Raw genomic sequence first — 13,169 nt, 5'->3', positions numbered from 1 at the left:
AAGTAATCTGTGTAAGAAGTTCACTTTGTCTTAAAATCTAAACAGATTGGCCAAGCTAGTATTTCATTTGTATTAGCCTTAGTTGTTGTTGTTTATTTTGTTGTTGTTTTTTTGCTCATGATTTTACATCTTATTTTCTTTTTTCTCACTGTGTTCTCATTACAACTATTTAGAGAGTTGAGTTTTGATAGGAATTCTGAGATTCCTAATCTTCAGATATAGACTTTTAAGGGTACATATCACTTCTTTCAGTCACTGACTGGCTAGCTGATAGTTTGCAAAACATGCCAGGCTAGACAAGATTAAACTGACAAGTATAACTGATTATGCAGTGATAAAATTGAGACCATGACTGAAAAAGAAAAATCTATCTCAATTTCTAATATGAATATAAGCTTAGAAGGAAAAGAAGTACTAAAGTAAAGTTTGACTTTAAAATTTAGGAAGAGCAAGCACTCAGAATATGGGGAAGGAGGTATGTGGAGGGTTGGTGAGGAGCTAGCATCAGTAGTCTCTTAGAAATATACTAACAAAATGAAGTCTTTAACCCTTATAGTGAACAAGCCCTGCATGGTTGTAAATAAACTTGGGTTAGTCAAAGAACAAGTACAAATTTAAATATTGATTAGTAAAACTATTAAAAAATTTCGGTTGACGACTAGTATGTGAATTATCCAGCTATAGCTTTGTTAAAAATTATACACATTCAAAATTACACCAGACTTGAAGCAGGATTGTTTTTGTTTTCTCATCTTATAAAACAACCACAACTATAATAATCATCCCGGTTTCAAACTAAAGTATTTAGAAGTTTTGTATTCATAACCAAACTTTTAAGTTATTATATATATTCTGAGTTTTATATTATACTGAAAATTATTTTAGTGACTCTTTTTAGTTCTCCCAAGGATTACACATAACTAGTACCATCATAGATGCATGGAAGAGAAATTAATTATTACACACAATGGATTTCTGTTGTTATTAGGATTTCATTCTCTGGCAGAACTAGTTGAGAATTGCTATTTAAGTGTTCCTACTGGATGTCCTCATATGGCATCGCCCAGGAATTTCTTATTTATTAATTGATATTTAATAATTCTTTGTAAGTAGTGTTTATGGTCTTTTTGACACATAATTCAGTTTTGTAAGTAGACTTACATTTTTATGCTTTTTTTGACATGATAATTAGAGTTATATATCAAAGAGTATAATGTTCTATTTATTTAGTCCTAGCATCCATAAAAGAATGAAAAAGAAGAAATAGATAACAGAAAATCATGAAAAGGAAAGTTTTTAATGTTCTTGGTGCTCCTGAAGAAGTTGTGTTAACTCTGTGAGTGCTTATCTGGCACCAGCTTCATTATTGAGCCTCACTGGTTCTGAATGCCCTGGTTTATTGTCAGTGTTTTAGATCCCCACATGAGAATAGTCATTTGTAATATCGCTGAGAACTATTTGGTTTATTTTTACAAGCTTTACCACTGTAAAATTTATAAATTAAGTTTTGAAAGGGAGAGTCTAATTACCTATTGGAAAACAAAAATCACAATTTTCCTCAGTTGGTTCTCATTGTGAGGCAGGTGAAGCAGTGTGAAATAATGTAAAATTATGCAACTTAAAATTGGAAAAACTGGACATAAGCCCTGACTGTACCACTTATTATTTGGGGCAAATTACTTGAAGTTTAAGATTCAGTTTCTCATCAATAAGATGAAGTAATAATCATCCTGTAAAGTCATAAGAGGTTATTTATTTGCATCTGTAATGCATAAAGGGGAAAATTATAATTTTTTAAATTTAGATTTAATATTTACAAAATTCTTTCTAGACACCAAATTCTATGCTTGATGCTCAGACTACAACTATAAATGGATTATCCTAGCCTATAAAGAGTTCACAGCCTAACTATGCAGTTCTTTTTTTTGTTTGTTTTGGGTTTTTTTGTTTTTTTATTTTATTTTATTTTTAATGGGGTGACATCAATAAATCAGGATACATATATTCAAAGATAACAACTCCAGGTTATCTTGTCGTTCACTTATGTTGCATACCCATCACCCAAAGTCAGATTGTCCTCTGTCACCTCCTATCTAGTTTTCTTTGTGCCCCTCCCCCTCCCCTTTCCTTCTCCCTCTTCCCCCTCCCCCTATATCCACCACACTCTTATCAATGTCTCTTAGTTTCACTTTTATGTCCCACCTACATATGGAATAATGCAGTTCCTGGTTTTTTCTGATTTACTTATTTCACTTCGTATAATGTTATCAAGATCCCATCATTTTGCTGTAAATGATCTGATGTCATCATTTCTTATGGCTGAGTAATATTCCATGTTTTGTTTTTTTGTGTGTTTTTTTCCAAAGCTGGAAACGGGGAGGCAGTCAGACAGACTCCCGCATGCGCCCGGCCAGGATCCACCTGGCATGCCCACCAGGGGGCGATGCTCTGCCCATCTGGGGCATTGCTCTGTTGCAACCAGAGCCATTCTAGTGCCTGAGGCAGAGGCCATGGAGCCATCCTCTGCGCCCAGGCCAACTTTGCTCCAATGGAGCCTTGGCTGCAGAAGGGGAAGAGAGAGACAAAGAGGAAGGAGAGGAGGAGAGGGAGAGAAGCAGATGAGCACTTCTCCTGTGTTCCCTGGTAGGGAATCGAACCCAGGACTCCTGTATGCCAGGCCAATGCTCTACCACTGAGCCAACCAGCCAGGTCCATGCAGTTCTTTTTATTACTTTTTTCTTTCCTAACTCAATTATCCCCTTCTTATGATAAAGAAAGTGAAACTTGATGAATATACTGACTTTTCAATAGTTACTAATGAACTGATCACTAGTTTTTGCCAAACTTATCAGCTTGCTTTTTCAGAAAATAAAGAGGCTCAAGCAAGGTGTCTTATTTTAGATATATGTTAATTGCCTTTCTGGCAGACATTCTCCATTCCTTCTTTCTTACTTTACTGTATTTCCCAGTCATATAATTTGGTTGGGAATTGACTAACCCTCCAGGATAGATTGGCATAATATAATCAACATATGCATTTCACATAGCCACAGTTTTTAGTTTAAAAAAACATAATTCAGGCCAGTAGAAGTAAATAGGTCTCGTTTCTTAAGTTTTATTTGAACTACTGGGTACACAAACTCTGTTTCTTACTGGCTATTAATGGAGAAATATACAACCTCAAGAATTTCATCTTGGAACCATGAAAGGAATGCCTCCCAACAATGGTACCAATAGTAAAGAAGCAATCCTAAGAAATGTATGAGAAAGAGAGGTGTTAGGGTCCTATTCACACTTTGAACCACTCACTCAAGCCCATGTTGAACTATATACCTACCTCTTTACTTTCATTTACATGAGCCAGTAAGTTACTTTCCCCAAAAAAAGCTAACTAGAGATAGAAATGGATATACTGTTGTCTGCAACCAAAAAGCATCTTAACTAATAGACCTCAATATAGAGTCTCATCAAAGAGATGAAAATTCTTTCTTGTAATTACTGAAATATATCGACTAGGAAACTGAGTTTCATATTTGAGTGAGAATCCTAGTTCAAACGGATAGAGAGTAGAAAAATGTAAAACAAAGGAGGAAAAGAAGAAATATAAATCCTGCCTTTCTGTGGTTACTAAATAACTGTTAAGGTCTTTTCAAGGAGACTGGAACCAGATCTGTAAAAATTATAACTTGTGCAATGCAATTTCAAGGCAACTATTAGATTAAAAACTTCAAGTCATAGTGACAGTCAAGGAGGAATTTGAGACAAAGAAAAAAGATACCCATAGATATACAGAACAGGAAATCTTGTCTCACTGACAAAAATGAAATCTTCTGGAAAAGTTCAGCACAGTAATGATTTTTGCTAAGAATCTGTTGCTTTCCCTGAGAAGAGAAAGAATGACTGATTTCCTTTTGGTAAAGGATATGGAGAAAACAATATGTTGAATTCAGATGGCCAGTCAGAATTAGCAACCTGTCAGTTCCATCGAGGTGTCTGGACATAAGTGATACCATCACAAAAAAACACAGATACATATTAAATTATGAAATCAAAGAACATAAAACTAGACATATACCACCATGTTGTTTCTTTCTATCATTAGGACTTTTGTGTATTAAAATAATATTAAATGTGTCCCAGTCACTCTTCTAAATATCTTACAGATATCAACACTTTTCATACATTGTCATTTTACTTATAAGAAAATTGAAGCTCAAAGACATTAAGGACATGTGAGAAGCTAATGACTGAGATGATATTCATTCAAGTCCCAGCAGTCTGGATCCTGAATTGGCATTCTTGACTACTCTGCTTCTCATCTCAGCACAAGTGAGAAAGAAACAGAGTAAATTTCTGGGAGATGACTAGCTACGTATAAATTCTTCTCAAAAATGAAACTTGGGACATTTAGACCTTGACTTTAAATACTTGAATGATAAAATGCATTGCACAACCTAGGAGTTGTAAACAATAGAACATGTTTGCTCAAGAAGTTTATTTATTCAAGCAACAGAGCTTTAAGATATAAGAACCAGTGGAGTCATATATATATATATTTAGATAAGTCTATGAAACCAAATACTTTGGAGAACATAGTATGATATATGTTAAAAGATAATTTTTTTTTTTTTTTGTATTTTTCTGAAGCTGGAAACAGGGAGAGACAAACAGACTCCCGCATGCGCCCGACCGGATCCACCCGGCACGCCCACCAGGGGCGAAGCTCTGCCCACCAGGGGCGAAGCTCTGCCCACCAGGGGGCGATGCTCTGCCCCTCCGGGGCATCGCTCTGCCATGACCAGAGCCACTCTAGCGCCTGGGGCAGAGGCCAAGGAGCCATCCCCAGTGCCCGGGCCATCTTTGCTCCAATGGAGCCTTGGCTGCTGGAGGGGAAGAGAGAGACAGAGAGGAAGGAGGGGGTGGTGGTGGAGAAGCAAATGGGCGCTTCTCCTATGTGCCCTGGCCGGGAATCGAACCCGGGTCCCCCTCACGCCAGGCCGACGCTCTACCACTGAGCCAACCGGCCAGGGCCAAAAGATAATATTTTTAAAGTTGAGTCATAATACTCATAGAAATATAAAATAAAGTTGTGTCAAAAATTTTATTTAACAAATTAATTGAGAGAACTGTAAACTATTATAACCAGTTCAAAGGAAATTTCAAGGGACACATACATTCAACAGTCTTGAAGGCTAAGATGAATATACAAATAGATACAAAACTTGGTCAGTATCACTGTGCAATAATCAATTGTTTCTTCTCAATGTAAAATTTATTTGCATTTCTATAAACAAGAATAATTTGCATTAGTATCAATTTTCTATAATTTGCTGAGTTATAAAATAGTGAAAAACAATAAAAAGTCCTGGCCGGTTGGCTCAGCGGTAGAGCGTCGGCCTAGCGTGCGGAGGACCCGGGTTCGATTCCCGGCCAGGGCACATGGGAGAAGCGCCCATTTGCTTCTCCACCCCTCCGCCGCGCCTTCCTCTCTGTCTCTCTCTTCCCCTCCCGCAGCCAAGGCTCCATTGGAGCAAGGATGGCCCGGGCGCTGGGGATGGCTCTGTGGCCTCTGCCCCAGGCGCTAGAGTGGCTCTGGTCGCAACATGGCGACACCCAGGAGGGTCGCAACATGGCGACGCCCAGGATGGGCAGAGCATCGCCCCCTGGGGGGCAGAGCGTCGCCCCTGGTGGGCGTGCCGGGTGGATCCCGGTCGGGCGCATGCGGGAGTCTGTCTGACTGTCTCTCCCTGTTTCCAGCTTCAGAAAAATGCAAAAAAAAAAAACAACAATAAAAAGTACAGATAATGCAGAAGGACATACAAATCAAGATATTTAATAGTCTCTTTATTTTTCTGACAACCACCCATGATCATAATTATCTCAAATATGATATTTGAACACAAAAGAATGGTTTAATTTTGGCTTGATTATTTGTATAGGTACAGCAAGGTGGATTGCTTTGTGAATATAGAGGTCACAAAATTAAGTTCTGTCTCTGATTTTTCATAAAGGAGCCCGTTTTTGCCATCCCAAGAATAGGAAACCAAGCCTAAGAAACTCTCTTTACCCTATTTCACCTTCAAGTACCTGTCATTTGGGTAAGATCTTTTCCAGGTCACCAAAATTTTATTACCATATATAAGTGATCCTCCTTACCTTCATGTAAGACCGAGACCCTCTACTCCAGGGACCAGGTCATTTTTCCTGGGAGGGCTTTCTGGGCTCTGACTTTATGAGTACAACCAATCTTTGTTCTTCAAAAGCAGTGGTCTTATTAGTTTAAGTGAGCACCATTCTCAGATATGACACTCCAGATAAACCCTTGGTTCCACCATCAGTTTGTTCAATTTTATCCTTCTAAAAAGGAGGACACTGTAATCAAATCTAGGGAAATTACTATATTGACAAGATAGTAAGAGATTCTGAATTCTCAGGGAATACATTAGAGTAAAATGTTTTAAATTTGTCCAGTCATATCATGTTAAAAAGGGAGAAATTCTTATTAAATCTAGGAAATTCTCTATATTATCAAGAAAATCACTGTATTGTCAAGACAGTGAGAGTTTCTGAATTCAGAGGGAGGCACAATCAAATTTTAAATGTTTCATTTTAGTTTTAAAAACCAGGTTCTACTAAATTGTGTGGTTTATATATAACTTAAGGAGAAAGAAAAGGAGCTTCTTCACATCAGAAAAGAAAACACTTGAAACAACATCAATAATATTGCAAACAAGTAGCCCTGAAATAAATTCTTCAGTTTATTCAGTCCCATGTAATTCTCATTCCACTGGATCAGTGCCAGTCTGCTTTCATGAAACTTCCCGCTTCCAGACTAAAAGGGCTTTTAGAAATACTATAACCACTGTTATAGCCTAAAAGTTATATAAGCAATGTCACTTCAGAAGTCTGTACCCACGAGTCTACTTTTTGAAGTATCAGTAGTTTGAAGTATCTGGTACAGTTCTTTGTTGAATACACGAGATCTGAACTGAAGCTTATAGCATAACTTTCAGGCAAGCATCAAATCCATCTGTAGATAACAGAGGTATTATAGTTGCAGTTATTAACTGTAACCAACAATATTAGAATAAAAGATAGTAAAATTCTCTATTGGGGGTAAAATACAACAATTTCAAAAATTTTAAGCAGCGTGTCTGCTTAGCATAAAGACATTATGGGGGAATTGACAGTTTCCAGGGACTTTACACATACAATTTCTGAAATAGTTATATTAATACCATTTTTATATAAATTTAACCTAGAGAAGGCTAGACTTTTCTTTTGATATGTTAACTTCCCATGAAACTTGCAGTTAGTTGTAACACTTCAAACAAACCTATTTATATCTTTTTCACTCTTTTTCTATACTGAATGAACAAATTTTGTGATTTCTAGGAGACTGCTGGAAAATTCAAAAAACATTTTAAGTGAAACAATATCCTGAATTTTTTAAAATTTGTTTTATATTTAGGATTCAATTTTGAGTTGTCAGAGGAAAGTTGCACAATTCATTTTGATAGGATCCTGTAAGACTGTGAAATAGTTTTTGGTATCCTATTTAATTAAAATGACAATAAATCCTTTTTGGAAGCATGAAAGGTAATACAGTTGTTAAGATTAGCTCTTTCATAATGAGGATCTTTGTTTTTTGTTTTCCCTTAAATACTCAAGCATCTGATCTGGCACAGAAAATTATTTTGGTAATACAACATTTCTGCTATCTGAGTACATTACATAGATAGTAGGTAAAGCCAGTAATCAATTAGCCATGGAGAACAGCCCATCAAAATTAAGTAAACCTTGTTGATATTTAACACATTTTATAACTTATTTTGGGGCTCAGGTATTAAAAATAAAAGGTAATAAACTTCACTTTTTAAGATTTATTCTTTAGTGTATGCTTTTAAATATTCTTGAATAAACTTTAAAGCAGGGGTCGGGAACCTATGACCCATGAGCCAGATGTGGCTCTTTTGATGGCTACATCTGGCTCGTAGACAAATCTTTAATAAAAAAAATAATAACATTAAAAATATAAAACATTCTCATGTATTACAATTCATTCATTTACTACCACTCATGTTCATGGTTGCCGGTGGCTGGAGCCAATCACAGCTGTCCTCCAGGACAACACCAAATTTTTATTGGATAATGCATAACATACATGGGTCGTTGTATGGCTCTCACGGAATTACATTTTAAAATATGTGGCATTCATGGCTCTCTCAGCCAAAAAGTTTCCCAGCCCCTGCTTTAAAGTATATTCTTTTTTTTTTTTTTTTTTTGTATATTTCCGAAGTTGGAAATGGGGAGGCAGTCAGACAGATTCCTGCATGTGCCCGACCAGGATCCATCCGGCACACCCACCAGGGGGCGATGCTCTGTTGCAACCAGAGCCATTTTAGCACCTGAGGCAGAGGCCATAGAGCCATCCTGAGTGCCCGGGCCAACTTTGCTCCAATGGAGCCTTGGCTGCGGGAGGGGAAGAGAGTGATAGAGAGGAAGGAGAGGGGGAGGGGTGGAGAAGTAGATGGGTGCTTCTCCTGTGTGCCCTGGCCAGGAATTGAACCCGGGACTCCTGCACACCAGGCCAATGCTCTACCACTGAGCCAACCAGCCAGGGCCTAAAGTATATTCTTTAACATACTCTAGGACTGAAGTTGTTTCTCAGGTAATGAGAAACTTAATTTATGATAATACTATGATATAATTTATTTAATATTCAATATGTTAATCATTGCTTTTTTCAAATGAATTAATAAGTATTTTAAGTTTTTTTTTATTTATAATCTATAAATATTGATAGTTATAACCCACATGTACTAAAGCTGTAAAAGTTGAAATAAATTTTCCATGTGTGAAGTGTCCAAAGTCCAAAAGCTTGAAATTGCAGCTTTAGGACAAAACATTCTTTTTCTTAAAAAAAAAAAAAAAAAAAAAAAAAACACGTGAAAATTATATCTCTCTATCACTGTAGCTCCTAGTACAGTCTCAACGACTCATATCAATTATAACTTTAATTGAAAACAAGACATTTCTTTTTCACAGAGAAAACATAGGAGGCAATAGGTAATTAAGAACTATTGGACAATCATCTTAGCAGACAACAAAGCTCAAAACATACATAATACATTTTCTACAACACACAATTCTTTTACTGCTTTTTAGAGTAGCAGAAAGAAACATATTCATAAACATAACACACAAGTCTTGGTGTCTATACAGGAAATAAATATAAGAAGCAAATATATATATACTCAGAAAATGATTACTAATCTATGCAACAAGAGAAAAAAGACTAATTGGACTTTATCAAAATTAACAATTTTCCATATTATACTATCAAGACAGTGAAAAGACAAACCATAGAATGGAAGAAAATATTGCCAAATCATGTCTGGTAAATGACTAATATCTAGAATATATAAATAACTCCTGTAACTCAGTGATAAAACAAAGAACCCAGTTAAAATGTGCAAAGAATTTAAATCAACATTTCTCTAAAGAAAGTATACAAATAATGATATGCACACAAAAAGATCCTCAATATCTCTAGTTATTAGGGAACTGAAAATCAAGTCCGCAATGAGCTACCAGTTTACAGTCACTAGGTCGTTATTATCAAACATGCACACATACACAAATGAAAAAGAAAAAATACAGAATATAAGTGTTGGCAAAGGAGGTGAAGAACTTGGAACACATGCATTGCTGGAGGAAATGCCAAATGATGCAGCCACTGTGGAAAACACATTTGTGGTTCCTCTACAAGTTAACTATATAATCCAGCAATTCCACTTCTAGGCATATACCAAAAATGAATTGAAAGCAAGGACTAGTACAACAATGTTCATAGCAGCATTATTCAAAATGGCCATTGATGGATAAACACAATGTGGTATAGACATACAATGGGGTATTATTTAGCCATAAGAAGAAATTAAGTTCTGACACACGCTACAACCTTGAAAACATTGAGTTAAACCAGACAGAAAAGGACAAATATTCAATGATATGACTTACATGCAGTACCCAGAATAGTCAAATTCATAGAGAACAAAATATAGGATAGAGGTTACCAGCAGCTGGAGAAAGTGAAAGATGGGGAGTTGTAGTTTAAAGGTACAGAGTTTCTCTTAGGGATGATAGAAAAGTTCTGAAAATGGATAGTGGTGATGTTTACATTATATTGTTAATTTACTTAATGCTATTGAATTGTATACTTAACAGTGGTTAAAATTATAAATTTCATGTTACATATATCTTACCACAATAAAAAATAATTATGATTTGTAATCAATGCTTTCTAATTTCATATTACTTAAGAATTACTTAAGCGTCTAATGTTTATCTAATTAATTAACTCAATTTAATGTCAATACAAATTTAAGTTAGCTATATTTATCAGCCCTGGCCTGTTGACTCAGTAGTAGAGCATTGTCCTGGCTTGTAGATCCATAAAAATTATCTTTAAGCTGAAATAAAAACATAAATACTGTTGAAGTAAAATTTTTCAGAATGATACAATTTAGTTAAACATAATATAACTTTTATAATTCTAAGTATTATATAAGAGTAATGTTAGCATATTCAATCAGTAAATCTGTATATGTTTAAGGACAACAACCCAAGAAAAACAATATTTATAATTGTATTATATTTAACATTGATCAATTATTTTTCTCTTTTACAAGTGAGAGGAGGGGAGATAGACTCCCACATGTGCCCCAGCTGGGATCCACCCGGCAACCCCTATCTGTGGCCATGCTCTGCCCATCTGGGGCCATGTTTCCAACTGAGCTATTTTTAGCTCCTGAGGTGGAGGCTCCACAGAGCATCCTCAATGCCTGGGGCCAATGCACTCTAACCAATCGAGCCATGCTGCAAGAGAAGAGAGAGAGAGAAGGGAGAGGAGAGGGGATGAGAAGCAGATAGTCGCTTCTCCTGTGTGCCCTGACTGGGAATGAAACTCAGGACATCTACAAGCCAGGACAACGCTCTACTACTGAGTCAACAGGCCAGGGCTGATAAATATTTTAAGAATAATTTTTAAACAAGTTATTAAGCTAGTTTTGTTTGCCAAAGATTTACCTTAATTTTTTGAACTTGTATTCTTAGAATATTTATGAGGTAGTTTATATGAAAGATTTTTAATTAAAATATTTGAAATATTAGAAATTCAGTTCTTATTTGGGGGCATTTTAGAAATAATAACTAAATTAAGCATTTATCTCTATAAGCCAAGTCAAAAGAAAATTTCTGTAATTTCATTTAATATAGCTTAATTAAGAATTTTCAGAGACTGGGATACATTTCACACTCACACTATTGCTAAAGGCCATTCTGAATTGCAAACACATAAACACAAAAAGCTCATGGTTTCAGTTCTACAGTGTCAGCCACAGGTCTAGAATGAACACTGAAACACAAAAATTTATCCTCACCAAAAAAAAAAAAAAAAAAAAAAGTCAAAGACTTGTTCACCTTCCCAGAAGGTACCAAATTCTTAATTCTTTTGAGCTCAAAATGAAGAAATAGACAAATAAAAAGGACTATAAACAGCATTCTCTGTCATCTTTCACCCAATAGGAAATAAAAATTTGTAATTCATTTACAGAAATCACCAAATGGTCAAACCATAAAATCAAAGTCCCAAGTATTACTGTCACCAATGAACAATAATTTCCTGGCAGTACACAAACTAGAAAAAAAACACAAATTAATATAATGGGGTTTTCATTTAAGTATTTTTTAAACCTAGAAAAACAGTTATATAAGTGAAGTTCTATTGGCATTTCAGATGCACCTCTGGTTGCGAAGAGGAAAAGATCACCTGTGGGCTTAAGCAAGCGCTTGAAAGTATACTCCTCTGACAGCACAGTTTAGCTGGTTCTATAGATGAATTCACTGGGCATCTGAGTGGATAATCTCTAAAACTGCAAAAAAATAATAATTTTTAAAGGTAATATTTTTTTACAAATACCAAATGAATCCACCTCAAAGATGTCATTTTATTAATTAATGAGGGTCACAGAAAGATGTTACAGCTGGTTTACAGTAAAATTCAGAGAACAAAACTAAAGGCATTGTAAATGCTGAAATGCATTTACAAATAGATGCAATACTTACTTGGTCATTGTCTGCAAGGCAGTCCATTGTACTTCCACGGTACAAAAGAATCATTTGGACCAAAACCATTTACATTACTATCAGTTTTTACAATTTAGAGTTATAAAATAGATGAAAGACTATGAACGGTGTAGAAATCCAGAATGGTTCATTGCACAAGACACCTAGTAATATTGTTTGTCCATTTTAGAGTCCTTCACAATTTTTCCTGTCTCAGAAAGAATACCATGCTGCATGAATGTTTGCCAAAAAAACCTAAATTTCTGTTAAAGATGTTTCTGTGCCTCACATGCATTTTTATTGTTTATACTATTGTTTGCTTGTTTCTACAAGCAACACATAGCAAGATTTTGTAGACGGCTATATGTGATATTTAATAATAAACGAATGTTTTATCTGACCTGTGGTGGCGCAGTGGATAGAGTGTTAACCTGGAACACTGAAGTCACTATTCCGAAGCCCTGGGCTTGCCTGGTCAAGGCACATACAACAAGCAATCAATAAACAACTAAAATGAAGCAACTATAAGTTGATATTTCTTGCTACCCCCACCTCTCTCTGTAAAATATTTAATAATAATAATAATAAATGAATGTTTGAAGTTTTTATCTAATTATTATAGTTAACAAAGGAATTGTCTTATTAGGATGCCAATTTTTTTTCCTGGTATTGAGTAATATTGTTGGACTATAGGTACGTAAGTGTGATGAATTAGTTGTAATTATATTTGGGCTAATGTGTTCTCATAAATTTTTCACAATGTTTACTATTATTTTATCAATAAAGTATGTAGATAGGTATGTTAAAATAAACTACACACACCTTTTTCAAAGCTGGGAAGCAGTACGCATTGTACTTTACAACATGAGCTCTGACATCTAGTAGCTTTAGCTCAGTCACTTATCATCTCTGACATTGGGTGAGTTGTTTCTCTTTTCTAAGCCCTAATCTACTCTAAAATAGAAATAACAATGATATTAACTCCATTATCACTTTATGAGTAATTTATGAATATTTAATTAAGAAAATGAATGTAAAAG

The 13,169-nt window shown here is 35.4% G+C and overlaps 1 protein-coding gene across 8 annotated transcripts in view; it reads left to right on the top strand.

The window, feature by feature from the left end:
* GPHN (gephyrin) overlaps positions 1 to 13,169 on the top strand; it is a 524,116-nt gene that overhangs the window by 289,431 nt on the left and 221,516 nt on the right. The window lies entirely within an intron of this gene.

The sequence above is a fragment of the Saccopteryx bilineata genome, chromosome 4 (genome assembly GCF_036850765.1).
Source record: "Saccopteryx bilineata isolate mSacBil1 chromosome 4, mSacBil1_pri_phased_curated, whole genome shotgun sequence".
Taxonomy (NCBI): domain Eukaryota; kingdom Metazoa; phylum Chordata; class Mammalia; order Chiroptera; family Emballonuridae; genus Saccopteryx; species Saccopteryx bilineata.
Note: the sequence above shows the minus strand (reverse complement) of the source record. Positions and strands in the feature narration are given on the sequence as shown.